Here is a 25,619-nt window from a genome sequence, read left to right as displayed (position 1 = left end):
GGGATGAGGGGTTTGGTGTGCAGGAGGAGGCTGTGGGTTTGGGGGCGGCTCAGGGCTGAGACAGGGGGTTGGTGCTCAGGGTTGGGGCATGGGCTTACCTCGGGTGGCTCCAGGTCAGTGGCACAGTAGGGCTAAGGCAGGCTCCCTGCCTGTCCTGGCACCACACTACACCCTGGAAGTGCCTGGCAGGCCCGGCTCCTAGGCGGGGGGCCAGGAGGCTCCGTGCACTGCTCTCATCCACAGGCACCACCCCCCTAGCTCCCATTGGCCACGGTTCCTGGCCAATGGGAGTAAGGAGTCGGTGCTTGGGTTGGGGGCAGCGCATGGAGCCCCATGGCCCTCCTGCCTAAGAGCCAGACCTGCTGGCTGCTTCCGGGATGCAGCATGGTACCAGAATAGGTATGGACTAGCCTGCCTTAGCCCTGCAGCATTGCTGACCAGACTTGTAATGGCCCGGTCGGCAGTGCTGACCGGAGCCGCCAGGGTCGCTTTTTGACCAGGTGTTCCAGTTGGAAACCAGACACCTGGCAACCCTACCAGCCTGCCCTGGTCCTGCTGGCCCCTGCTGCCAGCCTGGCTGATAAACTGACAACCTATGAACCCTCGTGGCCCAGCAGGAAGTGATGCATTCTGGGTTCAGTGTTGAGGGCCAGATGTGAGCTAACATCAGTCAAGGAATGGGGAGCTCTGCTTTGGAAGGGGTGTGGCTGGGTGTGACTGTGCATGTGAGACTCCGTGGGAACATATGCTTGTGAATGACTATGTGTGTGTATGTGCATGCAAGTGAGAGGGAGACTCTGTGCCTGAGATTATCAATTAAAGTGAACAATGAAACCCAAGGAGGTCTGGGTGATTAACTCGATTATACACTGAAAATCCCAAACCATGTGTGTGGATCCTTGTGTGTGCGGGTATGCCTGTGTGCATGTGTCCCTGTGTGTGGGTGCATGTGTGTGTGTCTATCAGGCATGTGTGTGGGTAGGTGACTGTGTCCCTCTGTGTGTGCATGTGGGTGTCCCTGTGTGCACACAAGTATGCACACATGTGAATAGTGGTATATGTAACACTGTGAGCAAATCTGCACACTAAGGTGCTCTGGTTTAACTAATGGTGTGAATTTAACCCACCGTAGTTAACCCAGTGCAATGGGCTGTGTGGATGCTCTGATTCTGGTTAAACCACAGGCTGATTTATTAAGAATCAGTTTAACTTAAACAGAAATAAGGTGGTCTGAAACCCAACTCCACCAGGGGTTTGTAGCATTTCACTAAATTATCTTCAATCTGGACTGAAGTGGAAGTAATGGTGCTTTTGGTGCAGATGAGGCCTCCAGGCCCAGACTAAGCTGGGAGAAACAAGGTGGGAAGTGATATCCTGAGTGTCCGCACTAGGGCTGCTCCTGGTTCAGATCAATCTGCGTGGGGCTGGCTACACACCACTTTTGTTCAACTGGTCCAGTTAAATGAATGCAAATCTCTGTGGGCATTTGTATATCAGCTTAAACCAGGTTATATTATTTCAGCTGTGTGCTATTTCTTTACAGATACAAGCTACACCAGTTGAAGCCTGTGGTAAAGCAATATGAGTGTGCGCACACACAGCTGCTCCAGTTTAGCTAATTGGGTGAAGTTAAGTTAAAGTTTAGTTAAACTGGGACAATTTTGAGTGTAGACCTGCCCTGTGTTGAGGGGAGTGTGTATGTGTATGTGTAGGCATGTGTGTTTTGTGGGAGGATGTGTATACAGGCATGTGGGTGGGTGAGAACCTGCCCATGAGTATCAGTGTGTGGAGTTTATGACTGTGTATGGACACATGTACGATTGAAACACAGTATTAGTAATGGGAATAAGAAGGTAGGGAAAGGGGGTTCATTTCATTAGCAAATGACCAGTAGAATGATGTACCAGATTTGCAGGATTTGTTGTTGTTTTTTTTAAGGGGAAGGGATAGCTCAGTGGTTTGAGCACTGGCCTGCTAAACCCAGTGTTGTGAGTTCAATCTTTGAGGACAAAGATCTGGGGATCTGGGACAAAAACTGGGGATTGGTCCTGCTTTGAGCAGGGGGTTGGACTAGATAATTTCCTGAGGTCCCTTCCAACCCTGAGATTCTATGAAACAGTGTGTTTATGTGTGGGTGTGTGAGCATATATAGTGTGTGTGTAGCTGTGTGCATGTGAGAACATGTAAGGGCATAGGAGACCAGGATCTGACAGTGGCCAGAACCAGCTGGTTCAGAGAAAGTTGGTAGAGCCCCTGCAGCAGGGTATTATGAGCAATGTGATGCAGCAAACAGCATGTTAGTTCCATGATATTTGGGGGGGAGGGCAGAATTACACCTTTAGACCAAAGCAATTGGCCCAAAATTCAGGGTATTGTGGGTTGTTTACTTTTGGAAGAGAAACTAATGATGGAGGCAGGTGTGTCTTAGATGCAATCCTGTCATGTACAAAGAATGTACAACACTCTGTTTCCTTGGACACAGGAATAATGAAATAATAGGAGACAGTTTCCCCTTTTATTTGTCTCTCACTAAGATAAACTACCCCAGTCTTTTCATTCTCTCTGCATATGGAAGTTTTTCTGTCTTGAGTGACCCTTGTTACCTGATGCTGACCCTTTCTGAGAAGGGGTGACCAGAACTGCACACAGGTCTGGGTGAGGGTGTCCCATTGATTTATATAGAGGCACGATAACATTCCCTCGATTATTCTCTATCCCTTTCCCTATGCATCCTAACATCTTGTTTGCTTTGCTGACCACGGCTGCACATTGAGCAGAGCTCTCCGTGGAGCTGTCCACAGCAATGGCCAAGCTAGTTTTGAACCAGTCACGTGTATGAATAGTCCAAGTTAGTCTCTCCAATGGGCATCAATTTGCATTTGTCAACACTGAATTTTATGTGCAATTGTTTTGCCCATGCCCCTGGTTGCTGCGATCTCCTGAAGTTCTTCACAGTCTTCCCTGGACTTGTCTCACATCAATAATTTTGTATCACTACAAATGTTGCTCCTCCCCTTCTCCAGGTCCTTAATAAATGCTGTAAACAGCATGGGGCGTAGTACAGAGACTTGATTCCCCTGGTTCATCTTTTGCCATGATGAAAATTCACCATTCGTTCCTATGTTGTTTTCTTAGCCAGAATCTGATCTATGACAATACTCTGCCTCTCACCCCATAACGACTTAGCTTCTTTAGTAGCCTCTTGTGGGGGACCTTGACAAAGGCCCTTTGAAAGTCTAGATCAAATGCACAGAGTTTTAGAGAGTTTAAGAGTAGAAGGGACCTTAGATCACCTAGCCTGACCTCCTGGGTAGCACAGGCCCTTACATTTCACCCTGTTACCTCTGTATTGAGAGCAAAGACTTGAGTTAGACTAAAGTACTTTAGTCCTTCGGAGACTAAACTGTTGTGAGTCACAAGCAGAAGACAGGAGAGACTGAGGTGCCACTAATCTCTGAGGTCCCTGCAGTGGCAGGGAATTGATTAGGTGGCATGCCCAAATTCTAGCAGGCAAACAATCTCAAAGGCAAAAAAACAAAACAAAAAAAACCTAAGGTCCCTGACAGATTTACCTGGACGGGGGGGATTCCTGGTCATCAGTTGTGTGTTGTACATACACTCATAATCTGCAAGCAAGGCATGTGTGTGTGAGTGCATTTGTGAGTATGTGTATGAGGAGCATACAACGGGGGATGCATCATGGGTATGCAAGTGCATGTAAAATGTGTGTGCATATAAGTATGTGCTGAGAGATTTTCTGCATGTCCTCCCTGCTGTGCACTCTGAGACACATTCCCTTTTTAATAAATCTGTTGCAGTCATCTCCAGATTTAGCAGCTCATGCCCCTGCCTTCCCCCCTTTAAATCTTATTTGAGAGCTTTTAGCTGATACATTAGCCCAATAAAGCCCAACAATTGGAGAGAAATCCAATACCTCTCCCCATTCTGCCCCCTTCTCCTCTGAGATCAAACAGGCTTTAATCGGAATAGAATTTCCTCTGAGAAAATGAGTAAAATCTGTGGCTCACATCCGCCAGCCAGCAGCTCCCCAGCGTGGGCTCCCCACTTGGAGTTTGCTCAGAAGTTTCATTCTCCATGTTTTTGGGTGGGGAAGAGGGGCTATGGTTGTGACACGATTATCCGGGGGCTTTGCCATACAGCCCTTCCCAGCACAGAGCTCAGGTTTGCATCCAAGAGCCCAATTCTCCTCTTACTGCAATTAAATCTGGAATGACTCCCGAGATTAGTGGCATTGCATTGGTGTGAGTGAAAGGAGGCTCAGCCACTCAGGGTATATCATCACTGCAATTAAAAAACTGCACCCAGCTTGGGCTAAGAGGCTGTAATCAAACTTTGCAGGATCCACAATTAAATAATCTAAACTGCAATTAAACAGACTCTTAGCCCGAGCCCTGTGAGCTCAAGTCAGCTGGCATAGGCCAACCCAGGGTTTTTAATTGCAGTGATCTCCAGGCTTCCCCAGCCACGCAGGGTGCCATTGACTGGGTGGGTTTTATGACATGTCGCATGTGAAATGTCCAGGCCGATGACACTGTCTCTGGAGTGGCATGACTGAGTCAGGCCTTCTACTTGCTACAGCCCAGCAATCCTTGGCTAGTTAGCAAAGTTCCACAGCACATGAAAGATCCTGCAATGGCGCTCAGGAAATGGGCCTCAAACCCGACTCCAAAGCACCAGCAACTCATTCCAGCCGTGGAGGGGATTGTTTCCTTTCATCCTCAGCCAGGAGTTTAACCGACCTTTCGTCTCTTCCCAGACAGGGCTTTGAAGGCTTGCCGGGCCCCCCCACATGTGTTGCTGGGGGTGGGGGCAGTGCCTGCTCTGGGACTGGTGGGGGGGGGGTATGGAAAGCAGCCCAGGAGAGAACGATTCCATCCCCAGAAGAGTAGGGATGTTGAAATGGACAGTGCACAACGTGTGGGTAAGTGTTTGGGGGGTTGCAATGAAGTGACCCCTCAGACTGTGCAGACTTGGTCCCTGAGCCAGGCTCCCTGCCCCATGGAGGGGTGGGTGCAGGCAGCCGGTGAGGGAGAACCCCAGGGTAGCTGGGCCTCATGCGCACTGCCACTAAAGTGACAGTGAGACAGGCAGTGGGTGGCCCGGAGGGGTGCAAAGTGTGTGTGTGAGTTCAATAAGCCAGCTGCCTCCAGGCTGCTGCCTCCATGGGTAGGTGCATACTGCTGTAATTCACACTGGGCTGGGCTAGGCACCACATCAATCCCACAGCCTGGGGCTGGGCCCCTAAACAGGCCTGTACCGCAGGAGCACTTCGCAGCAGGCAGGGGATAGGGCTGCTTCACGGAGCAGTGAGGGGCTTACAGGGGCATTTATAAAACCAAAGAGCACAGGCTTATGGTACTGGTGTGTACAGTGGAACGCTGCCCCCATCCCAAGGGGGCAGTGCAGGTGGGGTCCATTGCACCCATTGTGAGCTCTGTGGTTGTGCCTTAGGTCTCTATGATGATGGGTTGTTGAGAGATCAGTGTCCCAGTGTCACTGCTGCATATTTGGGAGTCCAAACTGGTGTAAATATGGCACCCTGTCTGGGGGCAGCACCACACCAAGGCCTGGCTAGGGGTGTAGAGGACACGGACTAGAGGGTTTCTGTATCACTGGAGGTTAGTCGAATCCCTTTGGAATTTTGTCAAGATCTTTATCTCAGTGACTTCCTGTAGCATGGAGTTCCACAGGCTAATTACAGATTGTGTGTAAAGTGTTTCCATTGATCAGTTTTGAATTTGCCATTAATTGAATTTATTCATTCATTATTGTATATAGTGGATAAAGCACTGGACTGGGACTCAGGAGAGCTGGGTTCTATTTCCGGCTCTGCCCCTGGCCTCCTGGGTGACCCTTCCCTTCTCCGTGCCTCAGTTTCCTCATCTGTAAAATGGGGGTAGAGATAGTGACCTCCTTAGTAGAATGCTTTGAGATCTGCTGACACAAAGCACTAGGTAACAGCTAGGTATTTACTATTATTATGTTGTTATTATTATATACTTTTATCTTGCATTTCTTTGGAACCTTCTATCCAAGCAAATCTCAAGCCATTTTACAAATTTTACTATTTTTTCCCATTATGCTGCCAGCTCCATTCATCCAGTATGTGACAGATATTGGCCACATTGCTTAACACACCTACTCAGAAATTATGACAAGAACTCGGATACAACAGAAATAAATTATACACATTTCCCCTTCATTGGTGACTAGTTTCCTTTGTCCACTAGTCAGCCCGCTCCACTTGTGATGCGTCATCATCCCATAGGGAACATTCTTCTAGATGCCTTAAATAACCAAAACTCCTATTTGAACGTTGGGGAGTGGGCTCACTCAGAAGAGATTGAACCTTGTGTTGATTTTGAATCCCTGGTAATGAAGCTGTTCATATAAAAACAATCTACCATTTCTCAGAAGGTACATATGTCTATCTGTACAGCTTTCGTTACCCTGATCTCTGAGGCCCTTGGATTGTTTAGGGAGCAGCCAATGGAAAACAATTTTGAACTCTTGGCAACTGTGACCTGTTACTTCCAGAGTCCCTGGTGTTAGGTTTCAGAGTAGCAGCCGTGTTAGTCTGTATTCGCAAAAGAGAAAAGGAGGACTTGTGGCACCTTAGAAACTAACAAATTTATTTGAGCATAAGCTTTCGTGAGCTACAGCTCACTTCATCGGATGCATGGTAAGTATGCATCCGATGAAGTGAGCTGTAGCTCGCGAAAGCTTATGCTCAAATAAATTTGTTAGTCTCTAAGGTGCCACAAGTACTCCTGGTGTTAGGGTGACCCACCTTTTCAAAATGCAAAAATGGGACACATGCAGGAGCCCTGCCCCTGCCAAGCCCCCACTCCTTGCTCCTCCTCTTCCCCCCCCTCCCCCCGCAAGGCCCTGCCCCCTGGCTAGGCCAGAAATGGGAGCTGGTCTGTTGTAAGAGCCACCCAGGGAGATGGGCTGCTGTGGGGAGCCCTGGACCCTCCAGGGAAGCTCTTACCATGGCCCAGCTTTAGGCCTGACGGGGGGCAGAGCCTCAAGGGAAAGAGGAGGAACAGGGGGCAAGGCCCTGTGGCAAGGGGCCCACCTCAGCCCCCCAGCAGGAAGAGGCTGGCATTGCCCCTGAGCCTCAGGCAGGCGCAGAGCGGTGCTGCAGGGAGTCCAGGACAAAGACTGTTGCAGTCTTTCAGTCCAGGACAGGGTCTTGAAATGTGCATTTTGGGACCTTCCTGCCCGTTTAGGGATGGGTGGTCACCCTACCTGGTGTGTGCTGGACCTAGCTTCTATTGCACCGTCAGTGGAGGAGATACAACTTCCCATGCCACTCTAGATCCCTCACAGTTTCTGCTTGAAATGCATTTCCGTTCCTGTGGCATACATACAGGGACACCTGCCCTAAACGATGCGAGGGACCAAAAATAGCTGGATGCTTATGTAAGCAGGGGAATAGTCTCACTCTTGTGGGGAACTTTCCTGGCTTCTGCACTACCCCGGTGAAGTGGGCTAGCGAAAGGATCTGAGTCCTCGCTCCCACTTCCTTTACCCAGTGGCCTCCCTGCCCTTGAGGACTCCCCTTCCACTCTCCTGTCTGGCAGAGTCCTCGTAAACCCAACAAGGCTGGGCCCAGCATTCCTGGGGGGCTCGACCCCCAATCCTGCTGTGGTCACCTAGGACAGGGGCTAGGGTGTCCCCACTCCGGGTACTCTCTCTGCACTGGGCACTTCTCTGACCCACTGACCATTACATACAAGTTAAAGCAAATGCAAGTTATTTAATCAACAATTAATTTTAAAAAGAATATGGGAAAATGGGAAAGGTTAAAGGAAGCATCAGCCCGCTCTGTGGCAGGGAACATCACAAACAGTGTCTCTGGAACATCAGGCAGTTCATAGTCTGTTCCTTGTATGTCCCAGGCCTTCTTCTCAGGCCCTGGCTGTGCTGCAGGGATGCTGTGGGTTGGACACTTGCTCTGGTGGTGGCCACATGCTCTCAGGCTCTAAGTGGTAGGACCCTTCTTCCCAGTGTCACCCCCAACCCTGTCAGGGTTACAATCCAAGCCTGGCCTGCAGAGGTGTCTCCCTGTGCTGGGCCCGCTGCCCAGGGTCCCCCTTGCTCTCCCCAGCTGCTCACTGCACCCAGCTCCGGACTGCTGCAGCCCCAGCCCCAGCTGCACCCCTCTGTCTCTGCACTGCTGCGGCTGCTGCTTCTCTGCCTCCAGCTCCCTGGGCTGCTTCTTTGGCCCCTCTGCCTCTGGTTGCTGCAGCTCTGCTCCCAGGACAGGTCTGCTCTGCAGGCTGCTTCTCTAACTGCTCCCAGCACTGACCTGCTTCCTGGGCTGCTTTTCTGGCCCCTCTGGCTCTGCTTGCTGTAGCTCTGCTCCCAGGACAGGGTCTGCTCTCTCTGGGCTGCTTTTCTGTTCCCTCTGGATCTGGCCCAGCTCTGCTCCCCAGCTCAGCTTGGGTCCCTGCTTTCTCCTTAGCTCGACCCCACTCTGTCTGATCCAGGCAATTCCAGCTCACATGGAGGATGGGACCTCCCTGGCTTCCTGACTCTCTGATGAGCCTGCCAGCCCTGTCATTCAGGCTGATCTGGAGCATTGGCCTCTCCCCATTGTTCCTGGGGGCTGTCAGTCTCAAGGTCCTGATTCCCCATCAACCCTTCCCCTTTTTAGTACTGGGAGCTAGAAAACCAGAACACCCCCACTGAATGTTAATAAGAAGGCAACAGTCCCCTTACACTTAGCAGAGATGGGTCTCCAGCTAAACTGTGCTATAAAGTGTGGGGACATGGCTGTTTGTCTTGTATTACGCTAATCATTTATTATTTGCATAGTTCAGGGCCCATTGTGCCGGGCACTGCAAATACAGTCAGTCAGCCCTGGCTCCGAAGAACAAACAGAAGCTGGCAATAAGGCTGGATTATCACCCTGTTTGATAGCAGGGGCGCTGTGGGACAGACTGGTGAAGGAACAGATTTTCCAGAGCACTCAGCATGCAGCAGCTCCTATTGCTTTCACTTGTGGTGGGAACACTTCATCTTTCTCAGAGGGAGTTGTTGGGTGCTGAGCTCTTAGGCCAGAATTTCCAAAGTGACATTTTTAAGGTCCTCCAGGACTGTGCAGCAGAGCCAGGAACTGAGCCCAGGGCCGTTCCTCACCTCATCCCCAAGCTCCTCTTCCTTTTTGGGTTTGGCTGTGCCATGCTTCCGACAGTATGTTCTCCTAACTCACCATGTCTGGTGCTTATACTGTCCAGAGATGCATATTAGCCACAGTAGGTTTGGAGGAGAAAGGGAAGGATTCGTGTGTAAAAGAAGCAGTGTCTCTGGTCAATACCAGGTGCAGGTGAAAATTCTGGTGCCCAGCTCCTCCACGGGGAGAAGTTTGCAAACCGTGTAATCCCTGCAGGCCAGCTCCACTCTCCGGCCCACGGAGCCACGGATACACCCTGTCAGAAGAGTTGCTTCTCTGGCAGAGAAAGAACATTCCCAGGATCTCTGTTCCACTGCTAACAAGTTTTTGAACAAGTTTCACTTTCATTGTGAGCATCCCTCTCCCCCACAGATGCTTGGACACATTCTCCTGGCATTGTTCACTTTGACTCCATGTTTCTCTATGAAGGCTATTGCGGGGTGCGGGCGTGCATGCCCGCAGGCATTGTTTTAAGACTGTGTGCTGGCAGCCAGGGCAGGCAGGGATGGCTAAAACGTACAGCATCCTTTTGGGGATGTGCAGAGAGGGATAACTGAGTGCTAAGAAATGCATGTTCTGCTCAGCCCAATTCCTTTAAGAAGGCAGATCCAAGAGACCCTGTTCTGTACACGGAGGAGCATGGGGGTGGGAATACAAGGCCTCCTCCTTCAGGTAACGCTGGGATTGGGACACGTTGTTGTGCAATCACATGCAGCATTTTCATTGTTCATTGTTTTCATGATCTGTTAACCTAAGTCAACTTGTTTCCACACAGTTTTGCACATGCCCACACCTACATTTGTCCCCTGCTGATGGAAGCTCCCTTTTACAGTGACACCATAACACTGCCTCCCCAAGCAATGCAGAGCCCCAGTCAACCTACTTCCATCAACATAGCGTAAGTGCAGACACTGCATTGCCTGTGTTGACTCTAAGCGTGCTCCAGCAGCTGTCCCACAATGCCCCTGTCAACAGCAGTGATTGCCGTGGTTACAGTTTTAAACTGCACTGCCCAGGGGCCACAGCCCTTGGCAGTCTGCCCCTCCCTTTAACCCCTGGTGTGATTGCCTGCCATGGTGAGCACAGCTACCAGCCTCACTTTGCAAGCGTCCACCCGTGCCAGCTCCACCCACCTTCAGAGTTACGAGGAGCAGGAAAGGAGTCTTGGATCTTTGGCCTGGGAAGAGAGGCTGTGCAAGCCCAGCTAAGGAGCAATCAAAGAAATATAGACATCTATCTGCAGAGCGCACAAGTGGTGCTAAAACTGGGGCATGACAAGGATGAGTAGCAGTGCCCGGTGAAAGGAATATGGGCAGGCATCTCAGAAAGCAAGAGAGGGCAACCACGAATGTGGGGCCACCTTGCAAACCTGCTGCTTCCACAAGGAACTGTGTGTCATACTTGGTGGGGACCCCACCCGCACGCCGCGTGTGATTGTGCGCACTTGGCGAGAGCCTGACATGGAGACCCTTATAGGGCACAGCAAGGAGAGGAGAGGCGGGAGAGGGGAGCCAGGAGCTGTTTGAAACTCAGCTGGAGTAAAGCCAGGACAGCGCAGAAGAGCCTGTCGCTGCAAGAGAAGGGAGTTCAGTAAGAGCATGCATGGATTATCCTCATCAACACTGTTTACCTTTTCATTACCCAAAATCTCCTCTTCCTCCCCCATGTGCTTCCCTGTTTAAAATGGTGCCCAGCCCATCCTCGTGTTTATAGAACAAAGGCCTCAATGTTTGATTCCTCACTTGACTTTTAAAATGCTAGAAAATACATTTTAAAAAACGAGCATGGCAGCCCAAATTATACAGTCCACGTCAGCTCAGTGTCCCGTGCTTGGACAGAGGTAGAAGCAAGCAGTAGAGGCTGCATCTGCTTTGGCTTGTCAGGGGTGGGAGGGCACAATTCTCCCCCTGCATAGTAGGGCAACTCATAGGAGGGACACAAAGGGGGGCACCAGCTAAAGGGGGGCATGTGACCCCCGTGACTCCTCCCTGCCCCCACCCTGGGCCGCCACACTCTCCCCATCCCCTCCCCATCCTGCATTACCTGAGGAGGGGGGCCTCTCTCCTCCTAGTGCGCCGGATACGGATTTCAGGAGCAAGGAGGGCAGCGCCATGCTGGCAGCTCCTCCAGTGCGGCTGTACTGCCCCAGCCCTTCCACACAGCTGCGTTTCCTGGGGTCTGTACAGCCCCGCTGGAGGACAGGGCTGGAAGCTGCCGGTGCAGGGCACTGGCTCCTGGGAGCAGTGGTCCCACATTCTGTTCCTTTCGCCACTGCAGGCCCCGGGAGATCCCAGCGGTTCAGTTCAGCACCGCAGCGAAAGGAGCAGAACGTGGGGCCACCAGGCGGTCCCTCGCTGGCAGCTCCTCCGGTGCAGCTGTACCGGGACCGCCCCCAGCCCTGTCCTCTGGCTGGGCTGTACAGACCCCTGGAGACGCAGCTGCATGGAAGGGCTGGGGCTGGGCTGGGGCTGGGGGCAGTACAGCTGCACTGGAGGAGCTGCCAGCATGGGGCTGCCCGGCAGCCCCATGTTCTACTCCTTTTGCCACTGCAGCTCCCTGCTGAATGTGCATCTGCGGAGGGGCATGTGACCCTTCTTGACCCTCCCAGGCATCGCCTGTCAGCTGTCTCGATGCAACATTCATGAAGATACTCTGCAATCCTCTCCCGAATATTTCTAGGGATGGCGGCCTTGTTTCTGCCCTGACGATAGGAGGCATTCGCACACCACTCTGCAGTGAGTTCTGCTGGCACCGTTGCAATAAACAGACTAGGAGCACATGGCCCTGGGTGGCTTTGGGACACTTGCCGCAACTGTGTTCTCTGGGCCTTTGTCACCCTCAGGAGAGAGAGATATCAGCCAGAATCACCACGGCCTGCAAAAATGGTGGCAATATTCACTGTACTTTCCCTATACTCATATCTAAGGCGCCCATCAGCAACAGTCCCCCGCACCGTACTCACCATGGCTTGAGCTGCAGAGCGGAGCTGTAACAAAGTGCTCCAAAGGAAAAGTGACCATTAGCATTTCTTATTAAAGGGTTTTAGGGGAATAATATAAAGGAGTCTTGAGACATGTCTTCCCATTTCCATTGCAACTATAAATCTAATGCTGTATCTGTCTGTTTTAATCAGCAGCCTCTGGTGTGGTGGCCTTGAGAGGTGTCCCCACCCCGCCTGCTGAACACTTGACCCAGATCAGGCGAAGAAACAAACAGACCAGGGAGGATATATTCTGCGAGATTCTCCAGTCCACTACGGCTGCTGACTATGAACACAGGGGCTGGAGGGGCCAAATGGCTGAGAGCAGGGTGAAGGATCAGGAATGGGGAGATCAGTTGCAGGAAAGTAGGCAAAGGGACAGAGAGGTGCACATGCTCTACTCCTGGGGGCATTCTGCGCCAAAAAATTAAAAATTCTGTGCATAATATTTTAAAATTCTACAAAATTCTGCAAGCTTTATTTGTCAATAAATAAATGCAGAGGCTCCAACTTGGCAGTGGGGAGCACATGCCACTGGCTGTACGAAAGTGGGAGATCACCCTGCAGCCCCCCCCAAACCTCCGGGACACGGACTCAGTTGTGACCCTGCACCCAACCCTGACACAGTACAACATCTGGGCCTGCCCCAGAAACACCTGGGGGTCCTGCCCCTCTGTGCCAGGCGCACCAGGTGTGGGGCAGGCAAGCTCAACCAGGCAGGATCCAAGTGTGGAGGGGCTCAGTGTGGGGGGATCCATGTGTGGGGTTCTCAGCGGGGGGGGGCTGGGGGAGTGGAGCTTGGTGGAGTGGGGTTTGGGTGCAGCTAGTTGCGGGTCAGTGGCATGAGGGTCTGGATGTGGGGCCTCAGGGTAGTTCATGGGGGTGGGGCTCGTCAGGGTGAGGATTTAAGTGCAGGGAGCTCAGTGGAGGTCTGTGTGCATGGGTAGGGGTCTGGAGGCAGGGGTCTGGATGAGGGGGGCTCCAGATGCAGGGGTTCAGGTTCAGTGGGGTGGGGTTTGGGTATGGCGGGCTAGGGGGGTTCTGGAGGTACCAGGTGAGGCTTGGCAGGGGTGTCTTGGTATGGGAGGTCCAGATGCATGGGGGTTGGGTAGATGGGGGAGCAGCTCCCCATATAGTGACCCTTCCCCCCACAGCTGAGGAGTGATGGAGGCAGGAAGCAGGGGAGGATGCTGAGCCTCCTGCAGCTGTGGGGGGTGGGTTCTGGGGTGGGTCTGACACAGCCCCAGCCACTCCTTGCAGGGGAAGAGAGAGGAAGTCCCGTCCTCTTCTGCCTCCAGCCCATCCGGGACTAGCAGCTGATCCTGGCTCAGGGTAGTAGCCACTGGCTGGAGTGTCCCCAGCCCTGTGGTGATTTACCTCTCCACTGGCTGCTGCAGGTGCCTGAAATGTTGTACCTGTCCAGCTAGGGAGTAGTGGAGCTCAGGCGGGCTCACCTTGAGATCATGTAGTAATTTTTGTTGTTAGAAAGAGGTCGCAGTGCAATGAAGTTTGAGAACAGCTGATCTGCACCATCTCTGGCAGGTGTTTGTCTAACCTGCTTTTAAAAACCTCCAGTGACGGAGATTCCACAACCTCATTAGGTAATTTGTTCCAGTGCTTAACTACCCTGACAGTTAGGAAGATTTTCCTAATGGCTAACCTAAAACTCCCTTGCTGATATTTAAGCCCATTCCTTCTTGTCCTGTCCTCAGTGGTTAAGGAAAACAATTTATCACCCTCCTCTTAAAACAACCTTTTATGTACTTGACTACCGTTATCCTGGCCCCCATCAGTCTTCTCTTCTCCAGACTAAATGAACCCAACTTTTTAGTCTTCCCCCATAGGTCATGTTTTCTACACCTTTAATCATTTTTGTTGCTCTCTTCTGGACTTTTTCCAATTTGTCCACATCTTTTCCAAAGGGTGGTGCCCAGAACTGGACACAATACTCCAGCTGAGGCCTTATTAATGCTGAATTACAAAATTCATAACAGGAATCAATAACCCACCCATTTGCAAGCTCTGTATACATGAAGGCACACTAGTTCACAAAACAGCACATAGCAGTACTATGGCTGACTGGTAAAATGTTCTTTTAAGGCCTCCCTCAACTGTATAGCTCTTTGGTGGGCTCTTGTAACAGTCATTTTGTCTGGCTGTTCAAATTCATAGAATCATAGAATCATAGAATATCAGGGTTGGAAGGGACCCCAGAAGGTCATCTAGTCCAACCCCCTGCTCAAAGCAGGACCAAGTCCCAGTTAAATCATCCCAGCCAGGGCTTTGTCAAGCCTGACCTTAAAAACCTCTAAGGAAGGAGATTCTACCACCTCCCTAGGTAACGCATTCCAGTGTTTCACCACCCTCTTAGTGAAAAAGTTTTTCCTAATATCCAATCTAAACCTCCCCCATTGCAACTTGAGACCATTACTCCTCGTTCTGTCATCTGCTACCATTGAGAACAGTCTAGAGCCATCCTCTTTGAAACCCCCTTTCAGGTAGTTGAAAGCAGCTATCAAATCCCCCCTCATTCTTCTCTTCTGCAGACTAAACAATCCCAGCTCCCTCAGCCTCTCCTCATAAGTCATGTGCTCTAGACCCCTAATCATTTTTGTTGCCCTTCGTTGTACTCTTTCCAATTTATCCACATCCTTCCTGTAGTGTGGGGCCCAAAACTGGACACAGTACTCCAGATGAGGCCTCACCAGTGTCGAATAGAGGGGAACGATCACGTCCCTCGATCTGCTCGCTATGCCCCTACTTATACATCCCAAAATGCCATTGGCCTTCTTGGCAACAAGGGCACACTGCTGACTCATATCCAGCTTCTCGTCCACTGTCACCCCTAGGTCCTTTTCCGCAGAACTGCTGCCGAGCCATTCGGTCCCTAGTCTGTAGCGGTGCATTGGATTCTTCCATCCTAAGTGCAGGACCCTGCATTTATCCTTATTGAACCTCATTAGATTTCTTTTGGCCCAATCCTCCAATTTGTCTAGGTCCTTCTGTATCCTATCCCTCCCCTCCAGCGTATCTACCACTCCTCCCAGTTTAGTATCATCCGCAAATTTGCTGAGAGTGCAATCCACACCATCCTCCAGATCATTTATGAAGATATTGAACAAAACGGGCCCCAGGACCGACCCCTGGGGCACTCCACTTGACACCGGCTGCCAACTAGACATGGAGCCATTGATCACTACCCGTTGAGCCCGACAATCTAGCCAGCTTTCTACCCACCTTATAGTGCATTCATCCAGCCCATACTTCCTTAACTTGCTGACAAGAATGCTGTGGGAGACCGTGTCAAAAGCTTTGCTAAAGTCAAGAAACAATACATCCACTGCTTTCCCTTCATCCACAGAACCAGTAATCTCATCATAAAAGGCGATTAGATTAGTCAGGCATGACCTTCCCTTGGTGAATCCATGCTGACTGTTCCTGATCACTTTCCTCTCCTCTAAGTGCTTCAGGATTGATTCTTTGAGGACCTGCTCCATGATTTTTCCAGGGACTGAGGTGAGGCTGACCGGCCTGTAGTTCCCAGGATCCTCCTTCTTCCCTTTTTTAAAGATGGGCACTACATTAGCCTTTTTCCAGTCATCCGGGACTTCCCCCGTTCGCCACGAGTTTTCAAAGATAATGGCCAAGGGCTCTGCAATCACAGCCGCCAATTCCTTCAGCACTCTCGGATGCAATTCGTCCGGCCCCATGGACTTGTGCACGTCCAGCTTTTCTAAATAGTCCCTAACCACCTCTATCTCTACAGAGGGCTGGCCATCTCTTCCCCGTTTTGTGTTGCCCAGCACAGCAGTCTGGGAGCTGACCTTGTTAGTGAAAACAGAGGCAAAAAAAGCATTGAGTACATTAGCTTTTTCCACATCCTCTGTCACTAGCTTGCCTCCCTCATTCAGTAAGGGGCCCACACTTTCCTTGGCTTTCTTCTTGTTGCCAACATACCTGAAGAAACCCTTCTTGTTACTCTTGACATCTCTTGCTAGCTGCAGCTCCAGGTGCGATTTGGCCCTCCTGATATCTTTCCTACATGCCCGAGCAATATTTTTATACTCTTCCCTGGTCATATGTCCAACCTTCCACTTCTTGTAAGCTTCTTTTTTATGTTTAAGATCCGCTAGGATTTCACCATTAAGCCAAGCTGGTCGCCTGCCATATTTACTATTCTTTCGACTCATCGGGATGGTTTGTCCCTGTAACCTCAACAGGGATTCCTTGAAATACAGCCAGCTCTCCTGGACTCCCTTCCCTTTCATGTTAGTCCCCCAGGGGATCCTGGCCATCTGTTCCCTGAGGGAGTCAAAGTCTGCTTTCCTGAAGTCCAGGGTCCGTATCCTGCTGCTTACCTTTCTTCCCTGCGTCAGGATCCTGAACTCAACCAACTCATGGTCACTGCCTCCCAGATTCCCATCCACTTTTGCTTCCCCCACTAATTCTACCCGGTTTGTGAGCAGCAGGTCAAGAAAAGCGCTCCCCCTAGTTGGCTCCCCTAGCACTTGCACCAGGAAATTGTCCCCTACGCTTTCCAAAAACTTCCTGGATTGTCTATGCACCGCTGTATTGCTCTCCCAGCAGATATCAGGAAAATTAAAGTCACCCATGAGAATCAGGGCATGCGATCTAGTAGCTTCCGTGAGTTGCCGGAAGAAAGCCTCATCCACCTCATCCCCCTGGTCCGGTGGTCTATAGCAGACTCCCACCATGACATCACTCTTGTTGCACACACTTCTAAACTTAATCCAGAGACACTCAGGTTTTTCCACAGTTTCGTACCGGAGCTCTGAGCAGTCATACTGCTCCCTTACATACAGTGCTACTCCCCCACCTTTTCTGCCCTGCCTGTCCTTCCTGAACAGTTTATAACCATCCATGACTGTACTCCAGTCATGTGAGTTATCCCACCAAGTCTCTGTTATTCCAATCACGTCATAATTCCTTGACATCACCAGGACCTCCAGTTCTCCCTGCTTGTTTCCAAGGCTTTGTGCATTTGTATATAAGCACTTGAGATAACCTGTTGATCGCCCCTCATTCCCAGTATGAGGCAGGAGCCCTCCCCTCACAGACCTTCCTGCCTGTGCTTCCTCCCGGTATCCCGCTTTCCCACTTACCTCAGGGCTTTGGTCTCCTTCCCCCGGTGAACCTAGTTTAAAGCCCTCCTCACTAGGTTAGCCAGCCTGCTGGCAAAGATGTTCTTCCCTCTCTTCGTAAGATGGAGCCCGTCTCTGCCCAGCACTCCTCCTTCATGGAACACCATCCCATGGTCAAAGAATCCAAAGCCTTCTCTCCGACACCACCTGCGTAGCCATTCGTTGACCTCCACGATTCGACGGTCCCTACCCAGGCCTTTTCCTTCCACGGGGAGGATGGACGAGAACACCACTTGCGCCTCCAACTCCTTTATCCTTCTTCCCAGAGCCACGTAGTCCGCAGTGATCCGCTCAAGGTCATTCTTGGCAGTATCATTGGTGCCCACGTGGAGAAGCAGGAAGGGGTAGCGATCCGAGGGCTTGATGAGTCTCGGCAGTCTCTCCGTCACATCACGAATCTTAGCCCCTGGCAAGCAGCAGACTTCTCGGTTTTCCCGGTCAGGGCGGCAGATAGATGACTCAGTCCCCCGGAGGAGAGAGTCCCCGACCACCACCACCCGCCTTCTCCTCTTGGGAGTGGTGGTCGTGGAACCCCCAACCTCAGGACATCGCATCTCATGCCTCCCAACCAGCGGAGTCTCCTTCCGCTTTCTCCCCCCAGACATATCATCTGGTCCACTCTCCGCATTGGTACCTGTGGAGAGAACATGAAAGCGGTTAGTTACCTGTGTCTGTGTTACTGGAACCCGGACATTCCGCTTACCTCTTCTGGAGGTCACATGTTGCCAAGCTTCTTCACTGGCCTCTTGGCTCCTCTGTGCAACCTGCTCTACATCTTTAGAGCTTTGTGCCCCTACAAGGCTATCCTGAGTTTGGTCCAGAAAATCCTCAGTCTCTCGTATACAACGCAGGGTCGTTACCTGTTGCTCCAGACCTTCAATCTTCTCTTCCAATATGGAGACCAGCTTGCACTTTGTACAGACAAAGTCGCTTCTGTCCTGTGGAAGAAAGACAAACATGGCACATCCAGTGCAGGTCACAACAGCTGAATCCCCCCCTTCCATATCACCTACCTACTATGAGCTTCCTCAGAGACGTTGGCAAGATGTAAGCCTCACTGGGCTCACTCCAGGCGAACTCCCAGGCAAACTCCTGCTGTGAGCTGCTCTGCTGTCCCCGCTGCTCCGCTGGTTCGCGAGGCTCCGGCTATTTTTAAACAGCCAGGCTTCCCTGACGCAAACACACAGACACCCTAATGCCCGCCCCCTGCAGGCTAGCAGCCAATCAGACACTCACTCAGGCTCCCTCCCAGCAAACACACGCTCGGATACTTCCTCAGCAAGCAAACACACACACTCGGATACTTACCAGTCCCAGGCAAACTCCTGCTGTGAGCTGCTCTGCTGTCCCCGCTGCTCCGCTGGTTCAGCTGACAGTGGGCCCACCTCGCCCCTCCACCTGACTGGTAGCCTTTCCTCCTTTGCCTCACAGATCAGATACAATGCATAACTGTTGATAGTGGGGGGGGGAGCACAATTTAAAGCAGTGGCTCTCAACCTTTCTAGACTACTGTACCCCTTTGAGGAGTCTTTGTTGTCTTGCATACCCCCAAGTTTCATCTCACTTAAAAGCCACTTGCTTACAAAATCAGACATAATAATACAAAAGTGTCAAAGCACACTATTACTGAAAAATGTCTTATTTTCTCATTTTTGCCATATACTTATACAATAAATCAATTGGAATATAAATATTGTACTTACATTTCAGTGTATAGTCTATGAAGCAGTATAAACAATTTTATAATTATATAGTAAAATGAGAAAGTAAGCCATTTTTCAGTAATAGTGTGGCTGTGACACTTGTATTTTTATGTGTTATTTTGTAAGCATCCGATGAAGTGAGCTGTAGCTCATGAAAGCTTATGCTCAAATAAATTTGTTAGTCTCTAAGGTGCCACAAGTCCTCCTTTTCTTTTTGTAAGCAAGTGGTTTTTAAGTGAGATGAAACTTGGGGTTATGCAAGACAAATCAGACCCCCAAAAGGGATATACTAGTCTGGAAAGGTTGAGAGCCACTGTGTTATATGATTCAAATTGATATAGTATCTTTCATTTCAACACTGCTAAATGTCTACCAAGAGCATTTTAAATTAGCAAAATAAGTCAAATCGTTAACTGTTGAAATTAATTAATTTACTGTAAGGGTGGTATGACATGGTGCATTGCCACCCTCACTTTTGCACTGCTGCTGGTGGCCTAGCTGGGCTGAGAGTACAGCTGTGAAGCGTGTCTGCAAAGATGGGGAACCCTGACCAGTGCAGGGCACCTCCCTGAGTTTCCCCCCACTCTGGGACTGCACCTCAGTCCCTCCTCAGACTGCCCCTCCAGCCAGAGAATGACCCCTCCCATTTCCCAACCCCCCCTGGGACTGTCCCCCTAGCTAAGGTGGTCAACTTTTTAATTTGTGAAAACCAGACACTGAGTGCCAGAACCTACCCCACCCCGCCTCTTCCCCCCTAAGGCCCTGCCCCCATCCCATTGCTCGCTGCTCTCTCCACCTCTCTCCCCCCACCAGCAGAGCAGGGCTGTAGGGGTGGAGGGGTTACAGGGGCAGGATGGGAGAGGGAGAGCTGTGCTGTGGGGGTGAGGTGACTCAGGCAGGCCTGGGGAGGGAGACCCGCGTTCCGGAGGTGGGGGAGGGCTGACTGGGGCAGGACAAGGGGCAGTATCCCAGGGACAGGGCACAAAGGAGGCTGAGAAGGGGCCTGGGCAGTGAGCCCAGCTACCAATCCCACTCCTCAAACACTGCACACTTAGGGTCCCTCCCCCCGGCGCCAGGTGCCAATACCTCTCTCTGCCAGATCTGGGCAGTTCCTGAGTGCTCCTCCAACTCCAGCAGCCACTGCTTTTCCCACCCTCCCGGCGGCAGGGGACTGGAAGCCGATTGCAGACAGTTACTCAGGTAACTGGACTTTGGTGTCCAGTCAGTAGTACTGAGCAGACACTGTCAGGTCCCCTTTTCGACCAGACTTTCCAGTCAAAAACTGGACACCGGGCAACCCTACCCCCAGCAGCCAGAGCCCGCCCCCACCCCCAGTCCTGGGCTGGCACATGTGCCTTCCCTGCAGAGACAGTGTGTCCTGTCCAGGGCAGAACAGCTCCCCCAGGGACTGCCCCCTCCAGCATCCAGTTCCCCACTCAGGGACTGTCTCCCATGCATCCAGCCCCCCTCTGAGGGACTGCCCCACAGCACCCCCAGCAACTACTCCCAACATGCAGCCCCCTCCAAGGACTACCCCCCACACTCAGCCCAGCCATCCAGGGATTGCTTCACCCAAATTTCCCCCCACCTTGAGTCTGTCCCCCATGCACCAGCTGCATCCCACTCCCTGCAGCCCTAGCCCTCTGCACCCCCTTCCCTGTGTGCCCCCCCGGCCCTAGCCCCCTGTTGGCCCCCTACCTCGGCTGCAGGTACTTCAGCCATGCAGCCCATCTTGCCCACCAGCAGCTGTAGTTCTAGTCCCAGGGAGCCTGCTCAAGCCGGGGTTGGGTGCTGCTGAGCACCGTGGCCTCCTGCTGATGCTGCTGGACCCAATCCTGCCAGAGGGAGAGGGCTGACGCCGCTGGTCCCCATCTTGGGGGGGGAGGGGGGACTGACACTGGGCCTGATCCTGCACCGCCCCATTTTTGTGCCCCCCCCGCCAACTCTGCACCTGGGGCAGGTGCTCCTTTTGCCCCACCATAGTTACAGAACATAAGAACGGTCATATTGAGTCAGACCAAAGATCCATCTAGCCAAGTATCCTGTCTTACGACAGTGACCAATGTCAGGTGCCCCAGAGGGAATGAATAGAACAGTAATCACCAAGTGATCCATCCCGTCTCACTCATTCACAGCTTCTGGCAAACAGAGGGTAGGGACACCCTCTGCCCATCTTGGCTAATAACTATTGATGAACCTATCTTCCATGAATTGATCTAGTTCTTTTTTGAACCCTGTTATAGTCTTGGCCTTCACATCCTCTGGCAGAGCTCCACAGGTTGACTGGGCATTGTGTGAAGAAATACTTCCTTTTGTTTGTTGTAAACCTGCTGCCTATTAATTTCATGTGGTGACCCCTAGTTCTTGTGTTATGAGGAGTAAATAACACTTCCTCATTCCCTTTCCCCTCACCAGTCATGATCTTATAGACCTCTCGCATGTCCACCCTTAGTCGTCTCTTTCCAAGCTGAAAAGCCCCAGTCTTATTAATCTCTCCTCATATGGAAAATATTCCATACACTGAATAATTTTTGTTGCCCTTTTCGGAACCTTTTCCAAATCTAATATATCTTTTTTGAGGTGGGGTGACCACATCTGCATGCCGTATTCAAGATGTGGACGTACTATGGATTTCTATAGAGGCAATATGATATTTTCTGTCTTATTATCTGTCCCTTTTTTAACGATTCCCAACATTCTGTTCGCTTTTTTGACAGCTGCTGCACATTGCGGGGATGTTTTCAGAGAACTATCCACAATGACTCCAAGATCTCTTTCTTGAGTGGTAACAGCTAATATAGTCCCCATCATTTTATATGTATAGTTGGGATTATGTTTTCCAATGTGCATTACTTTGCCTTTATCAACATTGAATTTCATCTGCCATTTTGTTGCCCAGGCACCCAGTTTTGTGAGATCCCTTTGTAACTCTTCACAGTCAGCTTTGGACTTAACTATCTTGAGTAGTTTTGTATCATCTGCAAATTTTGCCACCTCACTCTTTACAGTCCTGAGGATCTCACGTGGATCACAGCTGTGTGCTGATTGGGTGAGCTGAGAACCACTGTGCTAGAGCGATGCCAGAGACTGAAAAGTGGCACATGGGAATTTTAAAAAACAGCATGAAAATTATGGGATGGAATAAGTACTATGAGATGGAGAAAGTGGCATTCTGAGAACTTGACCTCAGGTTCCCAGAAAACTCTGGGCCAAGTGCTGGTATCCCACAAATGACTGCCAAAATGTTCCTCATGGCATTGCATTGGACGTGGCACAGGGCACACCGGGGACAGCTACCACATTTTCCACCACTCCATCCCTTTCCTCAAAACCCCACCCTGGTTCCACCTCTCCCCGCTCCTGCTCCGCTCCTTCCCCCAGCATCTCCTGCCCACCATCAAACAGCTGATTGGCAGGTGTCTGGTGGGTGCTGAGCACCCACTATTGTTTTTCCATTGGTGCTCCAGCCCCGGAGCACCCAAGGAGTCGGCGCCTATGCCAGGAACTGAACTTGGGCTTTGTGAATCACACTCTGTACCTGGGAGGTGGCATCTCACAGGAGCACCCTCTTACTCTGTTGTTCTCAGACACTACAGTGAGAGGGGATAGAGTTAGACAGATGCTTGTCCAGCCCCAGGAGCTTCTCAAACAGTTGTGTCCCAAGTGACCTAACTGGACCTCCCCAGCGAACACTACTGTGAGACCGGGCCCAACAGAGACACACAGGAAAAGTTTCAGAGTAGCAGCCGTGTTAGTCTGTATTCGCAAAAAGAAAAGGAGTACTTGTGGCACCTTAGAGACTAACAAATTTATTAGAGCATAAGCTTTCATGAGCTACAGCTCACTTTATCGATGAAGTGAGCTGTAGCTCACAAAAGCTTATGCTCTAATAAATTTGTTAGTCTCTAAGGTGCCACAAGTATTCCTTTTCTTTTCACACAGGAAAAGCTATCTCAAATGACAAATCTTAAGGAACAACATCAGGCTGCATTCAGAGCCCACTCCCCACATGGATGAACCCAGAGTGGAGAGGATGGAGCAAAGGAAGTCCCCTCGATAGAGCTGTGTAGTAATAATAATAATAATTCAGGGATAAGCTTATGTTGTGAAGTCACAGATTCCGTGTTTTCCAGACACCTCCATGACATTTCCCCCCTCAGCCTGGGGCAGCAGGGGAAGTGATGTTCCCTTTAGTTGCACAACAACATGTACACATCAGAGTGGCAGAGACTCACGTGGATTCCCATGCACAGAAAGGCCCCCTGCACTCTTAGCTCCCAGCCGAAAGAATGGGAGAGGTCAGTTGTGTTATGTCTCCCAGCTGATGATGACTGGCTGAATCACTGCACACAGTGACGAAAGCACATTTCCCAGTGACCCAGCAACAACTGCCAGGAATTCTGCTACTCCCGCCTATAACTGATCTCTGGCCTCTGGTGACTGGTTCAAATGCAGAGGTAACTTGAATGCTTGGAAAGTATTCTGACATGATGGAGCTCTCTTGATGCCCCCCTATTCCCTGCTTTAAGCCAATGCTTTGTGCCATCCCTCTCTCTCACATAGGATGTCCTCTCAACCCTGTGACACTTTCGTGTCCCCATTAAGCCATACAAAGGTGACAGAACCTCATTCTCCAAAGCACAAGTCTCTGTGGCTGGAGCTAAAGAAAGCCCAAGTCCCTATCAGCTGACACCTGAATTCTGTTGCTACTGAACCATGAGCAGCTGGTTCCAGCTATGTGGGGAGGAAGTCAGTGGCAGTAGCAGGGCAGAAGGGCAGGGATGTGTTTGCACAGAGCCAGGGTTCATTTCCTCCAGGCTGGGTCATTGGGAATACATAGCCAGCCCTGGTGAATGGTTCAACAGCTGAGTCCACAGACTGGAGAAGCAGCGATGAGCAGACATGGGTGTGCTCCTTTCTGGCACCTCCCAGGCTGCTGCTTCGCTTGTCTTTTAAACCCTAAGCAATAAAATTGGCAGGAGCAATAAGGGAGAGGACAGTAGGGCCTTTTCTTCCACAGTCCTTTCAATGGTGATAATAATCTGCCTTATTTAGCCTCTCAAATGTGGTTTAGTATTGTTATCCCCTCTTTGGAGAGGGAGAAACTGAGGAAAGGAGAGGCAAGGCCAACATTTCAAATGTGGGTTCCTAAGGAGAGACTGTAAATCCATGCTGGTGTAGGTGCTAAAGCATGGATTTAAAAGGCTAACTTTAAACACCCAAGTTTTGCTTGGGTGTTTAAAACAAACTTTGCTAATCTGTGCTACCATGTCTGTGCTGCTGTTATTACCTACCCACATTGCAATCACCTCTTCATTTGCTGTGTAGACAGAACCTTAGAAAAAGACAAAGGCTTTGACACCTCAGTTTACAGACGGTTCGCACCGCTGCAAGCTATTGTTTCCTCAGGGATCCCATTGTGAGTGACATAGGAGAGCTTGTCTACACACACTGAAATATGGACAGCTGCACTGGTCTACACACAGAAGTTGCGCCCTATTAAAAAAATTGATTTAGGTAAACCTGTTAAATAACAGGGACAAGCTAAACCAATATATGCCAGGTTTAAACCCCTATAGAATGGACATACACAAAGCTGCACTAGGTTAGCTAAATATGTGCCCCATTGCCCTTTTACCAGTGTACCCATCAGATCCTAGTTTTAATTCAGATCTTTCATTATTTTGTGTATGGACACATTTTGGTTTAAAAGTCTCTTATTTGGGGTTAATTTAAACCAGCTCCTAAATTAACTTAAACTGAACTGAAATAAGCCTGGTTTACCAAAATCAGAGCATCCACACAACCTTTAGTGATACAGGGTTGGTGAGGTAATATCTTTTATTGGATCAACTTCTGCTGGTGAGAGAGACAAGCTTTTGAATTACACAGAGCTCTTCTTCAGATCACAACACTGTATACTCACAGCCTTTGGCAGTGGTTTCAATAAATTGTTTTAAAATCACATCTTTATTTAAACCAACTTACTCATCAACAAGGCCTTTAACTAATTCAAAATATACCAGCAAAGAACTTGGTCAAAGGGGAGTGAAAGTTTTCTGGCTCTGGCTCATCTCCTTCCAGAACGTGGGCATTCCAGCTGGAAACAGACACTTTGCAGAACTCAGAAATACACTCAGCAAAGCAGAACTCTCATGTGTGAAAGGCTAGTGACTGAAGACAGGCGGAAAATAGGGATTTCTGCAGACAATTTTGAAGCAAATGAAAAAAAAATGTTTTTGTCAAAAATTTCCATGGAAAAATTCAACTTTTCAGCCAAAAAAAATCAAAACTTGAAAACTTTTAGCAAAAAACTGTTTTGGTTTTTCCCCCTGCAAAAACCCTTACTGTTTGGAAATACTGCCATGGCACCCCTAGTAGATGTAGTTCAGATGCCTCACTTCCCTCTTCTCCTTGCAGGCCAGGTGCCCTGGCTGGACTACACCTCCCTGGTATACCCCCTCTGAATTTAGTGTGGGGAGACAGAAAGGGAGCCTCCTTTCACAGAACTGCTCACTGAAGTTCCTCAGCTCCTCCCCATGGAGACTGGTTTGACTTTAAATCTGGCTAAA

The sequence above is a fragment of the Dermochelys coriacea genome, chromosome 20, assembly GCF_009764565.3.
Source record: "Dermochelys coriacea isolate rDerCor1 chromosome 20, rDerCor1.pri.v4, whole genome shotgun sequence".
Taxonomy (NCBI): domain Eukaryota; kingdom Metazoa; phylum Chordata; order Testudines; family Dermochelyidae; genus Dermochelys; species Dermochelys coriacea.
Note: the sequence above shows the minus strand (reverse complement) of the source record.